Below are 25,690 nucleotides of genomic sequence, written 5' to 3' on the forward strand. Positions count from 1 at the left end.
TGTGGGTATGTACAGTAAAATGTATTTTGATCTTACAATTGTTATCTTCTTTCTTATCCATCATTTCAGAATTAGGAATGAGTATGTGAAGGAACTTTTAGTTTCAGAAGTTTTGTATAGAGGGCTATCTGTTGTATTATAATGTTTAAAATAGTTTGAATATCATTATAGGTTTTTATTATTTAAATTGTACATTCATGTAGATTATCTCAAATTATAGCTTAACATATAAACTAAAATTAACTTTGCACCTGACTGAACCTTATGATATAGAGGGTGTTCCAAAATGAATATAAAAGAAAAAGTTGAATAACTTTGGATGTTAAACTTCAAAATAATACATCTAAGGGAGGCTTAAGTTTTACTGGAGTTAATTACATTATCAGTATACTTTATGAAAGTGTTTTATTGTAGATTTGAGAACTGACCCTGTTTTTGATAAAACAAAAATTTATAACTCTTGAAGAGTTTCCCTGATTTTACTTCTTTGGAGCTTTTTAAAGAGAAAAAAGTCTATCATAACAAACCAAAGTATCTTGAGGAATTGAAACTTTGTATCAGTGATGCTGTCATATGCATTTCTATATCTGTGTTGGAAGATCTGTTCTCAGAATATGAGTGCAGAATTAGTTCAATTATAGATAATGGTGGAAGGTATGTAGAACTTTATTAATTAACTGAAACTTACAAGTCTTTAAAGATTTTGTTATTTTAAATAGTACAAATGTTAATTTTGGGACATCATTTATTTATTGGTTTCAATCCCAAAACATTCTGTCAACCCTAGAATGCCAGTATGGTTAGTTTAGTATATGAGCTTCTAATGACTATATGCTGGGATTCTAGAATTAACAGCATATGCATATTTAATGGTTTATTCAATACATTCTAATAGTATGGGCTTTTATATTTCTTTCAATTTATAATATTACATACTTAGTTTTTTATAGAATTATTTTAATTAATTTATAAAATACTTATAGTTCTACTCTATAATAGCTTACTTTTTATCAGAAGCTATTATTATTGTATTATGGTAGAACCTATGTTTTGTTGGGAGTTGTTATTTATGATTTATAAAAAGTTTCACACTAAACATAGTGAACAAACTACATTATTACCATACTACAAAAGTTAAGGTTTAAATTTAAAACTGATTTTTTCTTTTCTGTGTCCACTTTTGTCTCAAATTTTTTACATTGCAAATATTTGTGGGATTGAAACATAATTGTCCACTTCATTCATAATGGTAACGTGATGATAAGGAAAATATATGCAACCTAAAAATCCCATGTAAGTGTGATATAATAATATAGCAAAAGAATGCATTGTTGAGTACAGAGGTTCTAAATCTAAAGGATTTAATGTAGTTCAGGTATAGAAAAGAGTTTTCACATTTTTATCTGGCTGCTGGTATTCCTTTGACCAAAGAAACTGATGTCTGGTGACCAACGCTTCAGCTGTGACATGCCACTATTCACTCCACTTCAGTTAGCTGTATGTGTAGTACAGCTGTGCTATTTGAGGTACATGGGCTGGATAGTGAGTACTTCTCTCAGTAGGGTTCTCTGGTGTGGTTGTTTAGTCCAGTATCACAAAGCGCCATTAAAGTTTAAGATGCAACCTACTTGTGGGCCAAATTTTAACACCAATAAAAAAAAAAAAAAACAGATTTGTAGAAACAAGGAAGACTGCAACGTCTTTTATGTCATTTTACACACATTTGTTCAGAGGGTTTGCATTTTAATAATGTTTGCTTGAAAAAACGTAAAACAAAATTGTACAGTGGAGCGTCATTAAGTCGCGGACCAGTAAACCGCGAAATCGCTTAAGCCGCTGTAGCAAGTCTTGCCCCAAAATTTTTGATGTATAAAATCTACTACCTGGCTTTTTAAAGTTTCTCACACTCTCCATGTCGTTGACAACTGACATGACAAATGTGAGCGAGGATTATCGCGGCTTACGAATTTAATCCTGGCTTTATAACTTCAAGGGGATATTTAAAAAGGATTTGCTTTAATTTGGGGAATAAATAAAATATATTACAATAGAAATCGATCGTTAATCTACCTTATCCGCTCTCTATGTCAGCTTTATGTAGGCCGTCATTGTTACCGAATCACACCTCTCCATACATTAAAGTTAATCCGTGAAAAAAAGTGATCAATAATTGAAGTATTATTTTTAATTCGATAATCCGATATTTTTATGGAATTGTATAAATATTGGCCACAAACCGAATACATATAACTTCATTTTCTGAATTAATAACGAGCATATCATATTGACATGGCGGCCAACATGTAACACGGGAAGACGAAATTTTACAAGGAAAAGCGAACTATCACAATGCATTGGTCGTTTGTGTTAAAACGGCACTTGTCAATTGTATCTGAATAGTCCATACATTAATATTATAATGATCACGCAATGGCCCGGATGAGGCTCCTAGGCGGAGCTGTTGGCGACTTCGGCTTTTCAGTCACAAAGGTTTAAGCCGCGGTATTTGGGGGTTCAACCTGCTTAACCGCGGCTTAACGGCGCTCCACTGTATTTTTGTTAAATATCATCAATAACTCCTATCATATCTTCCTTCATCTATGCATTAATTGTCCTTCCATGAACAGTTTTAGAAAAAGGGTTTGAGGTTTGAGTTCTAAATGTAAAAAACTAGGCAAGGTTAATATAATTAACCTGAAATAAATAAATCTACTTATTCAGGGTTTAGTCACACTTCCAACTGTTAAGGGTTAGAAATGATTCGTTCATCACAGTGGAAGCTGTATGCAGAATTTAATTTTCATTTCTGTTGTTTGGTGTTCAGCCTTCAATGGCAAAACTAAGTAATTATTGAGAAAAGAGGAAACATGATATTCATTAGAAGTAGCGTGTTTTCTCTTACTGTCAAGTTTTTTTAATTCAACACATGTGCATAACTTTTGTTACTTTTAATTTAGTTTCAGATTTACAACATGATTAATGTTTAGTCATATATATTAACTGGTATGGAAATAATTTATTTATACCTTGTTTTCACTATTGCTTTGTTTGAATTCCACCTTAATAAAAGAAATACAGGTGAGGCTTGGACGATGAATTATGATAAACTGTATATTAATTTATTTCCTGAAGGAATGTGATAACATTTGTAATTAGATATTTGTTACAGTTCTTTCCTAAATATTTTTATTCAACTTTTTAAAAACATCTAAAGAATACAAGAGATTAACTTTGATCAAGGGTGTTACATATGTAAAAAATCACAAACACCTGACATTACCGTTAGAATATCTTTAAATGCTTTATATGTCGTGTCATGTCACAATAACTTGATAATAAATCAGAAATACTAGTAAGAAAAACAAAAAATTACAATCATATCCAAGTGAATATGGTTCAAACTGCCAAGTTTTAAACTTATAGGTACAACATAACATTGAATTCTAGATAGTTTATAAATACTCCCAATAACATTAACACTGTCATATATAAAACAGTCAATTAATTTGAAACATTTATCAAATAAGCTTCTGTGCAAAAATAATGTGATTTCATTATTTCTAGTTGTTGCCTCACTTATGCTAACAAGCACAGACCCACGTGTATATCACTGTAGTCTACTGGTCATCAAAAATTAACTGTTATAAGCATTTGAACTTCAAGTTTTACATCTCCTGAGTAGCCGAGTAATAATAATGTAATTTTTATTATTCCCTTTAAGTATATATTATAATGGTGTTAGTTTAAGCATGCGTGCATGCTTATAATATTAAGTTTTTATTCATTTTTTTAATAAGCTATCAGATAACTCCTTGTTAATATTTTATTTAACCAGTTGTTATGAGTAAGATTTGTTGAAGGAGAACGTTTATTATTTGTCTAGCTGTTTCACATATAACAGTTTATGCAAAAAAGTGTGATCAGAAGTCAGTGATATGCAAAAACATAACTAATCAGTGTTAACAAACTCTTGAACATGAAAATACTAACAGATCATATTTGTCTTACTACCAACAACAAGAATCAACATACCTCAAGAACCCAAGGTTTTAATATTTATATAGTAACATAATAAAGTTGAGCAAATTAATATCACTTTTAATTTTATATCTAACTGATATACAATAACTGGCTATCCAAAAATTATATTCATGTGAACTTTGATTACATTAGTTTGATTAGTAGGATATTGGCTAAGAAATATTTCAACAGTCTATAAATTCACTAACAACTTTCAAAATGTGGCCATGGCCATCCAACACTAACAAAAAAGCTTTTAAGTAAAATTATGCAGTTCAAGTAAGGCAAAGTTTACAGCAGCCACAAACTGTATGTATTATGAGCTCATACACGAGATGAGTTCATGACATAGTTGGTTATATTGCATACTATCACCCGAAATGCGCCTCATTTTCAGTCCCCTATCTGAGGGCCTTGGTCCATCGTATACTTCAAGCTCTATTTGTACACCATCAGGATGCTCCAATGAAAAACCTCTTTCCAAAGGTTGTAGTACCAGTGGCAATCCTTTTGACCCGAGTCTTTGTTGAATCTGTTCAAGAAGTTCTGCACAACATACAAGTTTGTCACCTTCAATATTAATTGTTAAGCAGATGCTCCCACTTGATGTTTTCTGAAGCTCAGAAGTACTAATATCAAACTCTAGAAACTTAGGGGAATGAGAAATACAATGAGCAAGTAACTGTGATGCACTTCCTCTTCCATGGTTAACAGTTTCTAGTGCAAGAGATGGAAAAGTCTGTCTTAACTGTTCATTAGTGGTGTGAAATTTTGACCACGTTAATAAGGATGATGTTAACTTATTACAAATACCTTCTTTTTCCTTTAATGAATTTACTAATCCCTGATCCTTGTATTTAAAATTGGCTGCTGGGTCTAAATGTTGAAAGTTATAAACTGTTTCTCTTTTACTGCAATCCATGTTAACATTTAAATCTTCTAAGCTCCTACATTGTGATGCTGACATTGGGAGGAACTGGGATGAACCTGTGGCCAAAGTCTGAAGTTTACCTGACTTGTTTTCTAATGGTGAAACTGTTGTTGTACCAATGGTGCCAGGGTATTCAGATGTGGGAGACAGCTGTACGTCCCCCATCTCATCTGTAATTCTTATCTTTGGAAACTCTTGACTGTGTGCTGAAAAATACAGACTAGTTTGAAATGGTTTTGGGTTTGGATCTTTCTGGTGAGTATGTTCAGTAGCATCTTCCTCAATCATATCCAAATTCTGAAAACCAGGAGAAGAGTTGTCCTGAGGGTATTGGCCAACTGGACTTTGAAGTCTAGGATAAATAGGTGACAAGTTTGAAGCAGAATCAAGGAAAGGCTGTAGTACAGAAGTTTGCTGTTGAATTGATGAAGTTTCACAAGAGTACGTACTTCCTGAACGTACTTCTGTAATGAACTGTCCTGTTGGTGGTGAGGATGAGGAAATTACATGGGATGTATTTCCATAACTTTGGAATGGATAGATGGGTGAATCCTGTCTTCCAAATCTAACATGACTACCTTGATGGTGGAGTTGTTGAAAGTGTTGAGTGAGGGCAGGAATGATATTAGATGAAGCATGATGAATAGGTGACCCAGAAATTGAAGGGGGTGAAGAGATGGAAGGGGTAGGTAGACCAGAATGGAGATGAGACATCTGCTGTATATGAAGAGCATGCAGTCTTTGCATCTCTGCTTGAATCTGGCAATCTACAGTTCCAGTGTCTCTCTGAAAATAATAAAAACTTATCAGAACATTTGTATATGGAAAAACAAAATGATTTTGGTAATGTCAAGAAATTTTAAACAATTAAAACTGAAAACAAAAGCAAGCCTTACAGTTGATATGTTGGAAGCTACAAAAAGTTGGAAGCTAACACGTCCTATATCCCTTCCTCTCAAAATGCCCATTTTGGATCCAACAAAGGAAGTATTCATCAGTTCATTTTTAAAATTCATTATTTACAGTTAATTTTTTGTTTTTAGTAACCATTTACGATGATAAGGATATGCCCAATATTTTAACTTGTTTTCAGACTTTTTGCTTTGAAATGTTTGCCTGAGGGAATGAATGACAATTTAATAATCTAGGAAATTGAAGCATTGAGCAGAAGTTAAACTCAGTATTAGTTAGTTCTGTGCTCTTCAGTCAATTCAGTGTCAGACAAATAATTTATTGTTACTAGTGGCTGTTATTGTGTCAATTCTGCTATTCAATTACTTTGTGGCCCCTCATTTGACTTGTAATCTCAGGGTTGCGGGTTTGAATCACCGTCACACCAAACATGCTCGCCCTTTCAGCCGTGGGGGTGTTATAATGTTACGGTCAATCATATTATTCATTGGTAAAGAGTTGGCAGTGGGTGGTGATGACTAGCTGCCTTCCTTCTAGTCTTACACTGCTAAATTAGGGACAGATACCCTTGAGTAGCTTTGTGCGAAATTCAAAAACAAACATACAAAACAGTTACTTTGTGATGTGCTAGTTTATCTATTAAAGCTAACCAAATTAGACATACGTACCAGTAGTCACAGACTTTCTATTTAAACATTATCTGTGATCTCAGGCCAACAATTTGTGTCAAAGTGAAGCAACCTTTAACAAACGTTATTGAAAATATAAATTAATTCATTATCATTCAGTGTACTGCACGACATTATTTTTACCACATAATCCAAAAGTTCTGAGTACAAGATGCGAGCTATATAGAAAATACAAAAACATTTAACAAAAAACTATTCCAATAAAATTCAAAATGAGGGATTTACTGATAATTATGTCACTAATCTGAAATCACATCATAACATATTTCTTTAAAAAATGGTAAAAGATGTAAAAATAAACGAAAAGTATAATTATTCAAACCTGCAACTGTTGATATTCCTGCTGGAGAGATTTCATGGTTGGAATTCCTTCATTCCATAACTGGTTATAAAGACGCTCCTGTACGCAGCGGTTAGGGCTAACAGTTGTGCCCCCATCGCTTGTTCGACGCATTACTAAACAATTGAAAAATTAATAAGATTGTAAATATATTATTGCTATTTGCTTACGTATATGTTTTTAAAACAATTTATACAAGATTACTTTTGTAAATCCAAATTTATTTATATCATTAATTAGTTGAAAGTATTTTATGTATATTTTGAAAGATACAATAAGGCAATGGAAATTATATGTCAATTTATAATCCTATGCTTGCATCATATCGAGAAACTTAGTCTTCTATTAAAAGCATGAATCAAATTTCAGAAGTCTAGAAGAAAAAAGATTCAAAATTATTTTAATTTAATCTTATGATTTCAGTACAAAATGTTGAAATTCTGTAATTTATTAAAAGAGCTAATAAATTTAAGAAAGTGTGTAAACACTTTACATCTAGATCAATTATCACTAATAATAATGTTTCAATTCTTTATTTAGGTGATTTCCCACAATAAGATCTTTTGCAATTTAAGAATAGTTCAAAAAGGTTTATGGAGTGCTGATTTCTGAAACCATATACCTGGCTGTTTATCTATAACTGTTAGAAGCCCCGATCTTCTCTGCCTAACTGGAGGTTGTATTCTCCTCTGACATTCTGGAGTTTCTTCTACACTGCTTCTTGGTAAGATATGTTGTTGCTTCATGTGGTTTAGAGGCTGGATGTGCCTAAAAAGAATCACTCCTGACAGATTACATAACACACAATTTACATTTAAAAGAGATTGAAATTGTATTACTTCCCAAATAATTCTAAACAGAAATTTTTGAATAAATAATTAACTATATTTCACTGTTAACCACATAATTTCCATAAAATATTATCATATGCCAAAAACTGATTAATGAGAAATTACAATTTAAGTTTGTGATATAATTACACTATGTAATAAAATTTTTACTTTTTGTTATTTCCAATTGCTGATGCCTAAACTAAATGGAAAAGACCTAATTTTCTATTCAAACTTTGTTTTTGTAACTTGGGTAATGAAATTTTCAAATTTACCCATTTTCCAGAACATTCCAGGTAGATTCAGTGCTGAGTAGCTGATAGAGAATTTTCTCGAACTTTCTAGAATGTTGTAGAACTTTCAAGAACTTTCCATTGTAATGTATATACACAGGGGCTCACCACTTCAGTTTAGTTCTACCTGCCTAAGTGAACACATAGATCAATCTGATTTTATCAAAAATGGCATCAAGAAGCTGCAAGCATTCTCCAGATGCATTCTGCTATGTATATGGGCAATTTATCAAGACAAGAGCGTAAAAGTACTCTGTGACAGCATCTGCTGAAATGTGTGAAGCCTACAAGGCATATTTTGGCAAGCCTGTCGTGGTTGAGACAAATCCTAGACACCTCATTTTACCAGCAAACACTGCAGAAAAACTCTAGAAGGTAAGATGGACAATTTTTGCTTGCTTGAATAGTAAGATTTTATATTATACACATTTTAGATCTCTTAAAATTTAAATATATTTTGGTGCACCTCAAAGAGGAAAACAAAAGCATCAGTATCTTGCTAGAAGTCTTGAAGTATGATATGTATTGCTGGGAGGTTATCGGACACTTCAAAATGGTGACATTCCTGATGGGTCTCCAAGGAGGTTTTACCAAGTTTTCCTGTTATCTTTGCTTTTGGGAAAGCAGGGATACCTCAGCACACTACAACATAAGCACTGGCCACAGTGGACCAAGTTCTCTGAAGGGAGGCACAATGTCAATTGTGAGCCACTATCAGACCTCTAGAAAGTGTTGTTCCCACCATTGCACATAAATTTGGATCTTATGAAACAATTTGTCACAGCTCTTCATAATGAGTCTGCAGCCTTCAAGTACTTTCAAGACTTCTTCCCTACACTGTTTGAGGCAAAAGTCAAAGCTGGTGTCTTCACTGGACCGTAAATATAAAAAAAATCCTGGAGTGCATAGAATTCCCCAAGAAGCTCAGTAGGAAGGGAAAAAAAAGTTTGGGGCAGCTTTGTTGCAATGGTTAGGAGTTTCTTGAGTAATCACAAGGCCAAAAATTATGTAAAACTGCTTGAGGCTCTGGTGAAGAACTACACCAAAATGGGCTGTAGGATGCCCCTGAAAGTCCATATCCTAGATGCTCATCTTGATAAATTCATGGAGAACATTGGAGCATACACAGAGGAGCAAGATGAGCACTTCCACCAAGATATACTGGACTTTGAATACCACTACCAAGGAGCATATGATGAAAACAAGATGGGAGACTATATTTGGGGACTGATACGTGAAAGTGGTGTACATTACTGTGGCAAATCTAAAAAAAAACTACTCACTTCTAAACATTTTGTACAACTTTAGTATAAATACATGTAAATCTTGATTCAGATGTTGTTTTGTTGAGACCTTATGTAAATGAAAATGTGCAAATTTGCCCGTTTCTACATAGAAAATAGGTTAATTTACAAATTTCATAAGCAATTAAGAAATAACTCATGCTATCCAGGAACAAAATTTGTCACACGGTGTTATAAGAGATTACTCTTACCTTCCTGTGTCATGTTTGTCATCATCATGAATTTTACATTCACATGGAGTTAGAGCTTGTAATGTTCCTGAAGTAGGAAGAAAAGCTGAAGTCTGCTGAAAAAAATGGAAGAAATGTATTCTAAATGTATACTGTTGCAGGTATTAAAAGTTTAAATTAAAGTAGAGAACAATGTTTCGACGTTCTTAAGTCATCTTCAGATTAATAAAGAAACTGGTTGTTGTTGTTTTCAACTTCTCAGTGAATCGGTATTGATATTTCACAGAAAGGAATGTTTTGATAACAAACTTAACAAGAAACTTATAATAAAGAGTCCTGATGGTATTACTACAAGGTACATTTAACATGTTAAATATAACATAAGCAACTGGTACCTTAATTTGAAAACTAAATACAGTAAGTTATGTACCTGTAATGTAATATTACACTTATGTAAATAAACTTACAGACACAATCTGATTTGAAGGGAGGATAAGTGATTCATGTAACAGGTGTTGCCGATAGAAAGTCTGAATGTTGGCTCCACTATCAGATGCTCGGCGACTTAATCCTTCATCTGTGTGAAATAGCAGTAAAGTATTTTGATCCAAACTCACTATTTATTTTTTAGTCTGATAAAAACATGAATAAAACATTAACTTTCAAATATTTAAAAAAAAAATAAATTTAAGTGTAATTAAAAATGCTTTTACCCATATAAAAGCTAGTGTTTGTTACACCACACTTGGTTTCTCAAAATAGAAATTATGAAAGCCAAAATGCATTTATCTAGATAGAATAGTTTGATTACTGTCTGCTCATTACAATATGCACGTTGTTGGTGCAAGGGAGCTGGAAAACCTTGTAAGAGTTGTGAGTGTTGGTTTAAACAAGCCTAAAGTAAAGACATAGTGTAGAACCAGCTATCCTGGAGGCAAGTGCATAAAGTTTATTATGAAAGTAAAAAATATGAATTGAATTTTAAACTTAAATTATTTTGAATTAAGGTATTTTCTGTTATATTATCAACGTTTTTAATAAAAAATGAAACCTCTTTAATCAATGAAGACTCTAAATTAAGAAATCAACAAATATTTTTACCTTTTTTTTGTCTGTACATTTAATTTTATAATTTCAGTACAAGTTCAGGAGTGCATATGGGGGGGGATTCTGTTAACTTTCTAAGTCTAGTGAGTGTTGGTTTATAAACCTAAACTAAAGATACATTGTTGGCTTGAGCACCCACATCTTGTGCAACCTTGTAAGTGTAGTGAGTGTTGGTTTATGAGCCTAAAGTAAAAATGTATTATGGGCTTGAGCATCCACATTTTGCTCTCCTAATTTTTATTCCTGTTCCTTCATTTCATTATTTAATTATTCTTTATATGAGACTAGCAAACAGAGGATAAGACTGATATTGATAGACAGTGTATTCCCACCACAATGTGGGTCCTACTTCCACAGTCACCTCCAAAACTAGGGTACATTTTATATCCCACATTATAGCTTGTACCCTGGGTTCCTTTTAATTTGTGCAGCATTTTGTACTTTTGTTTATACCTAATGCATACTTGCTACTGGTAGGTGTTCATAAGGTTTTAATTATAAAAATCTTAATAAAGACTAGGTTTGTGATACTCAGGGGTGTAGATTTTTTACACCCAATGGAGGGGATGATTTTTGCAACCACTTATGTGGACTGTTCAATTTACAAATTGGTAATCTCTGATTACATGAACCTGAAAGCTGTGAACATGCAGTCACAGAGTAATCTTGTTGCCACGATACTTGCATGTATACTTAGGCCTACTGACTGATACTTACAAACTATCGCTTAGATCGAAAAGCTTAGAAGCACGCCTATATTAAAGATGTACATTTCGGCTACTGAAAAAGCCTACATCTAGGCCTAATTATGTAATTCGATTGGTAAGAACACGAGAATGACAAGAACAAACACACAATTTGTAGGCCTGTGATGCAATAAAACAATTCAACAGACCAAACTGTAGGGGGGATGATTGTATGCACCATACCCCCACCTAAAATGAAGGGGATGTATACCCCCCATCCCCCCCAGGATCTATGCCCGTGGTGATACTTAATGGTAGGTATTTTACTCTATATTTAAGGGATTTTTAAAATAGTTTTCTGACACTAAAAAACTTTAATAATAAAATTTCTTTATGAAATAACAGGCACAGAGAGTGAACCTATAAAAATATATTTAGGTAATGGTTCGATTCATTTATATTTTTGACAATTTAACAGAGAAAATTAACAAACCATAACTTTCAGAGATATTTTATTTAATCTTATTATGACGGGTCAAATGTCATATGTTTGTTAACTTACATTCAAAATTTATTTAACTACTGTTTTGATGAATTTATTATGCCAATAAGTTTGGTATCAAACTGTAGATTATAATTCAAAATTTAGTATCATACATTTTTCAATTTCTTACTTTAAAAATACTTGTACATTGAGTTTTCTGTGTCACAGTATGTTGAATGTGTCAGTGGTTCATGCTAGTTGTTTGTCATGTCCAAATACTCAGTTTACAGTTTCATATGAATTAAGAACTCAAGTTACTTTATTAACAAGCTAGAATATAAAATACGAACCTCCTATCTTTTTTGTTTGCTGAGATGTCACTCGTGTATTGAATCAAATACAGTGAAGTAACTCACCATTTTTCCAGTTTTGGAAATGGACCCTCATACACATTTTAATATCTGATATGTAAACCAATCAGAATCATCAGATTGTCCCAATAATGGCTTCTTCAGCCATTTTCCTTTGTTTAAAAACAAGGTTTCAAGAAATTGGGTTGTATCTTTAGTCTGCTCAAAGTTTCATATTTTTTTATACCAAAAGACTGCTTAGTTTTACTGAACTTAATAAATTACAAGGGAATTCTATGGTTTTCATAAAGTAACTTAGGATTTTTTGGTTATTCAAAGGTGTGTAAAACCTAAAATAAATTTTGTTTCTCATCTTCCATGTGTGAAATTTCTTAAGGCTTAGCAAGCTACAAGAAGCAGCAAACATACTCAAAGGTCATAAAAAGAAAAGGTAATTGTTTGCTATTCTTTGTCATTTACTGTTCTATGCTTTAAGAAAAACAAGTTTAAGAACTTGTTTATAAAGAATAATATATAATGAATAATAACTGAAATGCAATTGTCTTTTACATAATACCAGTCCATTTTGTAAACACTAAAGGTCAGTTCTATATTAATGGATGCAGTAAATTAAGTGTACATACAACGAACCATTTTAACTTTTGTACTGTTTACCAGACACAACCAAAAGATCAATTTGATGTAATAAATAAATATAAATGTATAATGTAATGACATTTAAGCTATTTAGACTGAACATTTATATTTTTATGTTATAAGTGGCCATTCCAGAATGATAAAAATCATAATTTATATTTTTTTCCTAATTTTGTATTGTGATTACAAGGCTGGTCAAATTGACAGACATCACACCTCATATAACTATGTAGAGATAATAATACACAAAATATAAATTTTTACTTAAAACGAAAATTGAAAATGTACTTAGGAGGTTTTAGAGATTACAGAAATAACATTTGAGATTTTTGGGACAAAGAATAGATTTTTTTAATCATGACATGAAAATCACTTCTCACATGGACTAGTAATGAAACAGACTAGATATTTTCACACAGAAATCTTTAGTAAAATTACTTCATTAAAAAACTTTGATTTTCTCTGTACAAAAGACTTGTGATCATTACTAAGTCTACCAAATTTTGTGAAGATATACATAGAGCATGAAAAAATTATGAGTATTTATGTGCATAATATGTATCCAAACTTGTATTTTATACAAAAGGATTAAAAAACATGAATGTTTTACATTACAGTGATTTTGAATATGCAGATCAACAAGTAATGTGGCAATCATATAAAGTCATAGAGGAATGACCCATATAAAAACTACATTTTGAAATTAATTAACATTTTGTAGGTCAGATGATGCTACCAAAACCTAATTGCTTTTGGGAAGGTTACGTAACAGCCCACTCCAATGCAAACTATTCATAAATTTACTCAGATCATAATAATGGATTGAAATTTGTGATTTCTCTCGTAATTAATAGCATAGGACAATAAAAAAATATTGATAAACTTAGGAAACCATAATTATCCAGAAAAGATCTCCAACATGTCATATTGTAACCATGGTAATAAAAGTGCAACATAAATTAAATGGAAAAATACAATTCCATCTATAACAGAAAGTAAGTGTGTCTTATTGTGAAAATTTGTACCTAAGAGATGGACTTATAGCATGATCTGTGGCACAGGTGAGCTGCAGTTCTTTCCCAGCTAGAGAAAGTTGATCTACACAAATGTATAATGAGGACATAGCACGAGCACTTTTGTGTGTAACTATTGTTTCAGATACAGTCTTATCTCATTCACACACAGCTATTTCAATGTTCATCTTCCCCGTAAGCATTGCTAGAAAAAATTGTGATCATACACCAGTCAAAAGAATATACTTTGTCAATTTCTGAACGTGTGGGTATCGTGTGACCACTAATAGTGTTGTGCTGTCTCTACTGGCACAGCTCTCTCCATGTGCCATTCTTTCTCAATTAGTACAGCATTGTTTAAATATGTTTTTGTTTTGTTTTTTTGCATGTGACTACTGTCTATAAATGTGATTTTTGCCATTTAACTTTCTTTAATAGTTTTGTTTTACATCAGTCTCTGCTGGACAGTCATTCATGGACTACATGAGTAAAGCAAGAGGGGATTTCAACCCAACCCTGCCAAATCTTTGATTGAATAAACTGGGGCTGGTTTATCTTCCAAAATAGGGAATTGCAGATACCCACTGCACCTTCTCTGGTGTGACATTCCTCCAGATTCCTCAACATGTTTACTACCTCCCCCCATGTTTCTACTTCTCACCTCCCAGATCCCCCTAACTAGGATGCTGGACTGTGGATGCTTCTTGCAAAGTGAGTTTAGAAAGTTACTTTATCATCCATACTAATGTTTATCCACACAGTGATAAAGTGGGCACAAGTGGTTTCTCTCCTTCCATTCCCATTACAACTTTTTTTCCAGGTGAACATAGGTGGAATGGGTTTGGTTCGTGCAGGGTCCTCCTCATAATGCTGGGTTTGGGATGACAATGCCCTGTTTCTAAAGCTGTGTTCAGTATATGCCTCTGTTATTGTTATTTCTTTCTCTACTTCTATCATTGACTCTGGAAAACTGTTCCTGCTTTGTAATACTGGTAACAGGATGAATGTACTCTTTTCCTGTGATTGGGTAAATGTTCTCTGTCATCCTCATATCTCCAGGTGCAAGATGTCTCTTCCCTGCATTTACAATTGACTGAGTTATGATTTTACTCATAATACTGGTTACAACTATTACCATGTTCTTACCAGTTGAGCTGAAGCAACACCATGACCTCATAATGCCAAGTTTAGTTTCTTATACCTCTTGCTACTATCATTGTTTTGGTAGTTTGTCCAGTTTTGACCTAAATGTAACTTCCCCTTTGTAATTCCTGTTGCTTAACATACAAGACTTTGTTTACTTATGATTGGGATTTATGGGTGTGTGTGTGTGTGTATATATATATACATATCAAGGTTCAGTCCTAGCTACAGTTTTGTTGTTACAATTTTTTTCCCTCAACTTTCTACTGCTGAGGATGAGTTATGGAACCTTGTCTGGCTTTATGTGTTGCTATTGCTTGAAATATCAAAACATTACACTCGACCAATTGTTTTTTTCTTTTCCACTCATTTTGGATTAATTTCCAACTTTGGTTTGGTGAAGAGTTTGTCTGCTCCAAAAGCAGTGCAGTATGTTACTTTCCATCTCCGAGCACACCCATTCATTCTGGGTGGTTGCCTTTCACTTAGTTTCATATTTATGTGCCTGTACACCAGCCCCTCTACCTTTGTAATGTGGGATTCCAGCCTTCAATCAGGTATTTATCTTTTCCCATAATTCCTCCCCTACTAGCAGTGTTCTTTCAGAGTCTGCCAATTCTTGAAAATAAGAACAGAGTGGGAATAGCAGAAGAAACTAGTTGTGCCAGTGTAAGTGGCACAGTGGTACTGATTGAGATTAGCCACATGTTCTGAAACAGCCCAAAATTGATGGGGGCATATAGACTGGTGCAGTGATTGTGAAAACGTTTTAGCAATGCTTAAAGGGAAATAAATATGTGTGAGTAAAGGTAAGTACCTGTCAAATACATTTTTGACGTAAATACATAAAATGTATTTTATGTTCTGTATTGATTAAACAGATGTCCCCTACCACACCTGTAAAAGTATAACTCCACTAAGATCCTGAGGCAACTCTCTGTGAGTGTTACATAAGTAAAATATGTAAAACAATGTTAAGAACTGCTTCAAGTAATATTATGGTAGGGTGGGAACATAGGACCCTAGGTCCCAAAGGTGTTAATTCTGCATATCATACAAGCAAGCCTATAAAAGTGGCAACCAAGTACCACCAAATGGGCTTCTGGACACAAATGTTATTAATTTTTTTGTATCCCATAAGTGTACGATTCGTCACGAGTTAAAACTGAGTTTGCTCAGATGAACAATTGTGGGTAAACCTAACAAACAATCCATTACAATACACATTTTTTGTCAATCTGTGTTATATAAGTTTGTCTTTTTTCTGATTCCTGAGTTATTTTTAAATCATTTTAGTTTCAATGTATATATTCAACTTACTTTTGATTAAAAGTTCTAAATAATTATTCTAACATGGTATTGCTGAATATTTACAATCTAGTTTGATATGACCTCAGTATCTTTGTCTATTTGATTTGATTTAAAGTGTTGCAGACTTAGTTATTGATAAGGTAATTTCTGTTAGAGGGAAATTTCAACTCGAAAAACAGATTGAAAGGGCATAAATAAGTGTTGGCTTACTTTTTTACAATAAAACTATACACGTCACAATAATCATAAGATTTAATTCAATAACTTCCAGCATGGCCAGGTGGTTAAAGCACTTGACTCATAATCTGAGAGTTGCGGGTTCAAATCCTCGTCACACCAAACATGCTCACCCTTTCAGCCCTGGAAGCATTATAATGTGACAGTCAATCCCACTATTCATTGGTAAAAGAGTAGCCCAAGAGTTGGTGGTGAGTGGTGATGACTAGCTGCCTTCCCTCTAGTCTAACACTGCTAAATTAGGGACAGCTACCACAGATAGCCCTCATGTAGCTTCGTGGGAAATTACAAACTAACAAATTTCCAGCACTGACTTACCCTTAAGTTTTCTATCATACACTATATTCACTCTCCAAAATATCCCTTGATAAAGTCATCACAGTAAGTATATTCTATATTCTCCATACTTACCTGCTCCAAGTACTGGAGGTGGTTTCAGTAAATGTTGGTCCTTCACACAGAAATTTTGTGGATGGAAATTTTGTAGAAGTGGCAAATTTTGAGGGAGATTAGTATTTGGCAAAGCACTAAGTGGTAACTTTGTAGGTGGAAGAAGAGGTTTAAAATTTCGGCTCAGTTTGGATTTCGGGTAAACTTTCGGCAGATGTCTTCGACACGTGTTTATGCCTTGTATCGCTTGGACCAACCGTATGGCGACGCATCATTTGGTGATTAAGAGTAGTTTCTCTAATGGTTTCTTCTCTATCAGATTCCAACTTGACCTCACCAAACTATCAGAAAAATTATATTTTATGAAGAAGTAATACAGGTTGTGGGCTTCATGCTAAAGCAGTCAAACTTAACCTTGTTTTATAATTATCTTGAGATTGAATCAGTATCAACAAAGTAATAAGCACTGTTCAATGTAGAAACACAATCATTTTTTTAAATAAGTTAATATTATGAGATCTGGCACAGAAATTACAGAATCATTACACAGTTGCTATTCTCAGACACTGAGATAATCTGTCAAGTGCTTGTAAAGATGTTTAATATTTAATATTGTGTCACAAAGAGTAATGGTGAAATGATGCTAATGTCTATTATCTGAATACTTTATCTGTCCTTCCTAGTAATGGTGAAATGATGCTAATGTCTATTATCTGAATACCTTATCTGTCCTTCCTAGTAATGGTGAAATGATGCTAATGTCTATTATCTGAATACCTTATCTGTCCTTCCTAGTAATGGTGAAATGATGCTAATGTCTGTTATCTGAATACTTTATCTGTCCTTCCTAGTAATGGTGAAATGATGCTAATGTCTGTTATCTGAATACTTTATCTGTCCTTCCTAGTAATGGTCAAATGATGCTAATGTCTATCACCTGAATACCTTATCTGTCCTTCCTAGTAATGGTGAAATGATGCTAATGTCTGTTACCTGATTACCTTATCTGTCCTTCCTAGTAATGGTGAAATGATGCTAATGTCTGTTATCTGAATACCTTATCTGCCCTTCCTCCTCTTGTATAAAATATCTAAAGTTTACATACACGTATGATCCAAATCAAGAAGGGACATTCTCCCCTTTCAATTAATAATAATCAAACAGAAGAATAATGTATCAATGAAAACATCATTATAAATATAGTAACAAAACTTACTGTTTGGTTACTTTATAAATTGAATATTGGACCTAACTTGATAATTAGGACATTACATAAAAAAGTAATACCAAACATAAGGGTATGTGAAAATACCATGGTTGTATCTCTGCAAATAAATATATTAAAAAATTTAGCAAAGTAAACTACTCACTGTTTTCCTTAAATTAGCAAACAGCTATTTATTTATTAAATATGAGCTTGTATTGTGATTTACATTTTCAACGTTTTGGTTCCCGGCACACATCTGAGTAGGACTGACAGTCAACAAAGATTGGTGTTCAGAGTTACCATTCTCCATGTTAGGTGAACCTCGTTCAACTGCCAAGTCGAACAAAAAAGATGCTTTCACTTTTGTGTTGGAAAAAACATCAGATGAAGAGAGCATGTATCATTATGATTAAAACAGGTAATTTAAGTTACATTTTTCAAGGACAGAAAGTTAAAAAAACATAAAACGCATATCTTAATATCAGACAATTCACCAAAGCTTAGTGGTATATTTTATAAAATTACTTATTGTAAAATGGAATGACTTAATATTGTAACTGATTAAATATTTAACATATTTACATTTGAGTTCAAAACAATTACACATTCAGTGACTAATAATAGGATTAAAAACTATTTCTTAAAAATTCTTAAATTCTAAATTTTTGGACAAAATGTTGAAAATAACAGTAACAAATTTTTGTTTTTTTATTTGCATATTTTGACATTAAAAATAAAAAAAAGTTTGAAATGTTATTTGTTGATATTTTAATGTTGTATATTTAACAAATAAAAAGAGTATTTCATAAATTAGATATGACATTATATCATAGCATACTTACCAATTCCAGTTGTTATACTTGATTTTCTTTGTGGTTGAGCTGTAACTGGCAAGTTTTGGGGCAGCAAGGATGCCCTCTGGTGGTTTTTTAATTTATCATGAAGCAAGTGATATATGGCACTGCAGCTGTCAAAATATTTTTCTTGTACACACTGAAAATGATAATTCAGTATCATCAAGGAAAACAGATCATAATTAAAAATTAAGTTTACATGAACTGATTTCAAGACCTGTATAATAGCAGGCGAGACATTTCATGTTATATGAAATAAAATGTGTTTTCTTCTTGTATAATAAATCAGTTTTGCCTAGGTTTCAATAATTTCATGTTACGTAGAAACAACTATTAAGTAACATACTTTATCGCATGGTTCACAAATACTGAGTTGTTTAAATCTATCATATTACGTAACTTTTTTGAAACTCTGAATATAGAATAGTAACGAAACATCTTTAACACTATATACATAGCCTTATTTGTATAGTTTTGTTTTAAACAACAAAATATCCAAAAACACCAATGAAATCTTCATTAAAAATGTGTTGATTCATCATTTCTTTTAAACTGTAATCTGCCTAGCCTGTTATATAACACTGCCCCACAATAAGACAGTGATAAATCTATGGACTTACCATACCAAAATCTAGGTTTCAATTCCCTCAGGAGGATACAGGGGCTGTAGCAATAAAACCTGGTTATGCTGTAAAGCATGATTTTGAACTGATACAGTTAGCTGAAAACAGCTGCTGTTAGGACTTGGCTGTTTTTATTGAGTTTATTGCTAACTTAGGATCCTCTTTTTAATAAGTTCTTAAAAATGTTAAAGAGAGAAAAAGGGTGTAAGACAGGAATGTTTGCCCTGGGGACTGTGCTCCTGGTCCAGCAGAATGGTATCATTAACTTTACAAATGACAGACACCACATCCTAAGGCCCTTGTGCTGCTACCTACTGGGGCATTTCACAATAGCCTTGGCACTCAAGTTTAAAAAAGTGATTTCTTAAGATCTTAAATTCACTGATTATGAGGTAGGTGTATTCTCAAGTTACCATAACAGGATCCTGACTTAATAAAACATGAGTCACACTAAAAATAATTAATCAATTATAATAAATCCCATTCATTATTAATCACTCTGTGTATTTATCAGAAATTCAATGATTTCACCTAAACTTGGTTAATGGTTCTTTAAACCACTATAGTAACTAACAAAAATGTAACTGCATAATTTTATGCCATATTTGAACCCTACCAGTAGTAAATAACAAAAAACAAGTTAGTGATTTAATGGTTAGACATGCAACATTTATATCAGGTTATCACTGTTTTTCATGGTACCCATACTGAGGTTAAATGTTATAAGCTGTCAAATACAAAACCATGTATTCTAAATGTCATCTACAAACACAAAATTACACAAGTTAATACCATATTTTACCATGTAAACTGTTTTCCATCACAGATAACAAAGACAAGCATGTAAGGTAACGAAACCATGGAAATTCTTGACAATTTATTTAAACCCTTCTCGTTAAAAAATCTATCATAATTATATCAGAAATTCTTGTAGACTTTGCAAGCGTTTTGTTAAATTGGCTATATTAATTACTGTATTTACGTTTAGTTCTAACCTATGTAGGTAACCTAATGATAACCTCATGTAGGCATTAAACATTTCAACCATATATCATAGAGTGACTTAAGCTAAATTATGTAACATTCTAGATACTCCAATATTTTGTAAATTGGATAATATAATTAAATTATGTCTAGGAATGACAAACACTTCTATAAATATAATTATATCAAGGGAAAACACCTAAATTGCCTAACATACTTACGTCTACATGTGACAAAAATTCTGTAACCTGATTAGAATAAGGTTGAAATATGAAAATTTCTTGACACATCTAATCAACATTACATTTGTGTCACAACACTGATCTTGTCCAAAGACCCCATACACAAATCAAACAAACATGAACTGTGAGATTTAATTTTAATGTATAGATGTTACTTTCAAACAAGTCTCTGTTTATTGTTTAAGGAATACAGTAAATTAATATAGAAGTTCTTTAATTTTTTAAAGTGTGTGTGCATGTGTTTGTATATGTACAAAACAGAAAAGTATTTATACTGAAGAAATAAACAATCCATTCAACATATTGAAAGAAATGGTTTACTAAATATTTTAAACTCTTCTGTCTGCCATTGGAAACTATAATAATAACAATAATTCATTTTTTTAAAAAAAACAAGGTAAAGGTAATGCTGTCATCAATTTTAAGAAAGAGAGTATTTATGTAGTTAAACTAAAATTTAAGTTTGAATATGTTCCAATATGTTAACAAGGTTTGGAAACATTAAATGTTTTTGATAAGCAAATATTTTCTCTACAGTAGAATATAAAACTGATACTTTAATAATTTGTTCTTTGGTTAGTCCTGGCAGCTGGAGCATATGTTCTATTATTAACTCCTCAATAGGTTCATTTTCATGGACAGATCTTGATTGTTCCTCAAGTAATATCTTAACTTTAGGATCAAGTTCACCCATTTGAATCCACTTGTGGTGGAGAATTTGCTGTATAGTAAACCGCTTCTCTGGATCAACAACTAACATGTTGCGTATCAAGTGTTCACAGTCTGCAAAGAAAAACGCTTTAAATACAATATACCTTTAAATTTTATATATGCATTTAGTAGTTTTTTGTAAAATAATGTAAGATCTTTCAAACAGTAATTTGTTATGTAAAACGATTTATATGCATTAAAGAATCTCTAATTACAATATTAACTCTGTTTATAGAAATGGAAATAGATCAGTATTAGTGTGTCAGTAAATTTATATGCATAGTACATATTTGTTTGTTCAAAGGTATGTGTGCTATAGTACAATGGCTGACAACAGGAATTTCTTGTATACAGATCTTCAGAGATTGTTAGTTAATGTAGGATAAGTGTGCACCAACTATTTAACTTTTGGACTTGACCATACAGTAGAGTGGGGAGAATGCCACTCAATCAGTAACAGAGTCCAAAAAGTCAAACCATAAAAATGTCACTAAATTTGGGAGTTTTGAAACCAGCTTTTTGGCAAGAAAATATACATTTGTGTAACATCTTGGATAAAAGACTACACTGATCCCCTGGAATATTGATAATCAGGTTTAAACTTCTTAGTAAGTTTTGTAATAGACTTAGTTTAGTTGGTTTTAAGACATATGACTAAAATCAATACTTACTTTCAAAGTCCAAATTCAAATATTACAATCATACTCTTAAAAGCAAAGGTCACAGAGACATTCTGTTTTAGTCACTGAGCTGTAACTAAAGGAACATCTCTCTTCAAATACGTTTTAAAAGAATTTGTGCATACAATTTACTTAATTGTTGAATCTCATAATAAACCTTAGTAACTTACTCTGACAAAGTTCAAGTGTCACAATAAACCTTATTGTAAATTACTCTGACAAAGTTCAAGTGTCCCAATAAACCTTATTGTAAATTACTCTGACAAAGTTCAAGTGTCACAATAAACCTTAGTAACTTGCTCTGACAAAGTTCAAGTGTCACAATAAACCTTAGTAACTTGCTCTGACAAAGTTCAAGTGTCACAATAAACCTTTGTCACTTACTCTGACAAAGCTAAGGTTTTGCATGGATGTAGTAAAGTGTCAAAATAAACGTTATTGTAAATTACTCTGACAAAGTTCAGGTTTAAATTGGATTTATTAAAGTGTCACAATAAACTAAATAAAAACGTAGAAAACTTGTAGAAAATAAACTTACCTGTAGACATAAAATAGGGTATTCTAAATTTTCCAGACAGAACTCGAGTTCGTAAACTCTGAAGAGTGTTTGCATCAAAAGGGAGAGCTCCACAAACTAACACATAAAGCACAACTCCCATACTCTGTCAAAAATATTTTTTTGAATCAGATACAAAAAAATTACAAAGTTTGCTGCTATGAATTAGGCAAAACTTCTAAATATACAGCATGAAATGTAGACTTGACCGAGTAAGTTTGTTTTGTTGTATTTTAATGAGTTTATTGGAGTGAAAAAGAAACAACAACAAAAGTTAATCTTGATTCTTCACGCAAACTAAAGAAAATAACCACTGACTGAGTACTTAAGCTTACCCAAATATCTGCTTTGGTTCCATCATACTGTTTACCTTCAAATAATTCTGGTGCAGCATATGGTGGACTTCCACACCATGTTGAAAGAGACTTACCAGGTTCAAAATGGTTGCTAAAACCAAAATCTACAAAAGAAACACTACAACATAGAACTTTGCTCCAAGTTTTTATATTGTCTATGAAGATTATTCACATAACTATACTATTTGTATATGTATGATAGTTTATTTACAAAATGCATACATGGTATGTATCTTATGTAACTTGTACACAAGATTAATCATTCATATCTGCTGTTTTTATGGTGTAAAAAAATTATAGTTAAAGCACAGCAACTTATGATGTTAAATGTTTTCTTCATGGTCTACATTCTTTTGATGCAGCATTACATTTTTAGGCTTGAAATAGTTGCATGCAATGACTTCTGTTGACCATCTGTAACTGTAAGCTGTACTGCTAATACCAGGCTTTATTGGCCAGATTCTTTACAGTAGGTGCCTGTGACTTGTTGGTGATAAACTTCAACAAAAAAAAAACAGCAACACAATCCACTTGTTTTAAAGTAATATATTAAAACAAGTCAAACGTATATAAAAATGTTCATTACACTGTTAGTTATTACAATTGCATCTAGAGTTTCAAATAATTCTCTCTTTTCATTAAAATATCTTTATGTTACTTGCCACACTAATTTTATACTCATGCAAATGTTCAGTGTCTTCTCTCCACCTGAGATGTATACAAACCAAAGAAAGATTGAGTGCTCTAGTTTTAATACATGAACATTATGACACTGCTATAAACTTTGAAACTCTGTGTAAGTTATTTATGGGAAAAACACTGATGGAGAATGCCAATATTATTTCAGTGCTGCATACATGTATTTATATGACACACAATGATAGAAATACCTGGTATATTATTGTTGTACAGAGTTGTTTAAACATATGATTTAACAATTAATAACTACTCTACATGTAGACAGTACAGTACTATAACAAACATACAAAACCTTATGTTAATTTACGTTTATGTACCCATGCAGTGTTAGAACAAAATGATCATTTGTTAACTTTTCATTAAATGTTTGTGCATTTTATATGAAAAGCCATGCAATTATTTAAGTTATATTTCATGCAAAAGTTCTTCTGGATTTAATCTTATGGCACCTACTTTTTACATATTTTCTAGGGGAATATGGTCCCAAACTCCCATAGCATTAGTATGCTAATTGTTATTTACACAATATGTACCTGCTTTTGACCTTACAAACCAGAAATCCCCTTCCAAACATTCTGTGTACAAGCCTGCTTGACCTTTAAAACAGCTTTTAAGCAGTCTTCTAGTTTCAGTTTTTAAATCTTAGATTTTAACCTACTTGTAAAATTTTTGTCACTTTAATTATTATTTTATAATAATTAAATATATTAATAACTGTGATTAAATTTTAGTTATAATTTGTTTTTACCTGCTATTTTAATATTCATTTCTGAGTCTAGAAGAAGATTCTCAGCTTTCAAGTCTCGGTGTACCACATTTCGCTGATGACAGTACCCAACAGCAGCGACAATCTGTTGAAACTTTTTCCGAGCCTCACTTTCACTCATTTTTCCACTGACTACAAGGTGATCTGGCCTCACAAAAAAATTAAAATAGACCTTATTTTACTAAAACCTTGAAATTAAAAGATGTGCCCCCAAACTTACTAAAACGTCACTGAAATACAAGCATATCATTCAAATAATTCAAATTTGTAATAAATAAAATATAATGAATTTGTTCCTCCAGTATAACACATAAATGTAGTAAGTAATACATCATGTAAAGTCTGAAGTTAAGAAATGTTCTGCATATTGTCAAGACTCGTTGAATATTTTATAATGATTTTAATAAAATCATGCAAAGTTGATATGACTTTCATCAAAAATAACTTAAAAAATACAGAATATATATAAAATCAGCAGTCGTTAGTACCATGAGAAAATATATATATATATATCCTTGTTGGACTTTGATACTAACTTTAATGTTGAAACGTACAGAGGAACTATAATACAACACAATATATGAACTTTACAATAAATGTGTATACTAGAATTCATAGAAATATCAAAACATTTGCAAAGGTGTTTAAAAAGCACATCCTGCATCGAAGAGAAATAATTTAACTACACCCCTGACTCTATTGACTAGATACAGAACACATTTTAGACTGAAGTACAAGTACAGATATAATTCAAACTATTAGATTTCTCTTCTTTTTTTCACCACAAGATTTTGCACCGAGATTAAAAACTAACCTTTCATAAACTCTACTCAAATTACAGCATATCACCTTAACCCCATGTACACAGGGGTCACTGTACATTTTTTTATTTAATAACTATACTGCATATCACATTGCTGATAATGGTATGTGATACGTTCTTATAAAATATTTACTGTACTCTTAATGTGCTTTTATTACATACTTCATTTAATATTAGAATATATCTCCCAATTAATTAATTAGTCACTCCAGATAAGCTTTTGAATAATGCTGAAGACTTGTATGCTATGTATACAAATACATACACACCAAGCACATTGAAATAACCTAATTTTTAAATGTATTTTTCACCTCTGCTTATA

General features: G+C 32.1%; 1 pseudogene across 1 annotated transcript in view; it reads right to left on the reverse strand.

The window, feature by feature from the left end:
* Nucleotides 1–3,140: 3,140 nt before the first annotated feature.
* The window catches only part of LOC143231656 (serine/threonine-protein kinase SIK3-like), a 79,511-nt pseudogene continuing 56,961 nt past the window's right edge, over nucleotides 3,141–25,690 (reverse strand). Inside the window, exons 5-16 of the transcript XR_013017099.1 lie at nucleotides 24,528–24,689; nucleotides 23,060–23,184; nucleotides 22,707–22,830; nucleotides 21,334–21,560; nucleotides 18,917–19,067; nucleotides 18,301–18,404; nucleotides 16,889–17,208; nucleotides 9,957–10,066; nucleotides 9,511–9,605; nucleotides 7,515–7,660; nucleotides 6,875–7,008; nucleotides 3,141–5,737 (exon numbers count right to left, since the gene is read on the reverse strand). The product of XR_013017099.1 is annotated as a serine/threonine-protein kinase SIK3-like (transcript). The remainder of the gene's footprint in view (nucleotides 5,738–6,874; nucleotides 7,009–7,514; nucleotides 7,661–9,510; nucleotides 9,606–9,956; nucleotides 10,067–16,888; nucleotides 17,209–18,300; nucleotides 18,405–18,916; nucleotides 19,068–21,333; nucleotides 21,561–22,706; nucleotides 22,831–23,059; nucleotides 23,185–24,527; nucleotides 24,690–25,690) is intronic.

This window comes from Tachypleus tridentatus, chromosome 11 (assembly GCF_004210375.1).
Source record: "Tachypleus tridentatus isolate NWPU-2018 chromosome 11, ASM421037v1, whole genome shotgun sequence".
In the NCBI taxonomy this organism is placed as follows: Eukaryota; Metazoa; Arthropoda; class Merostomata; order Xiphosura; family Limulidae; genus Tachypleus; species Tachypleus tridentatus.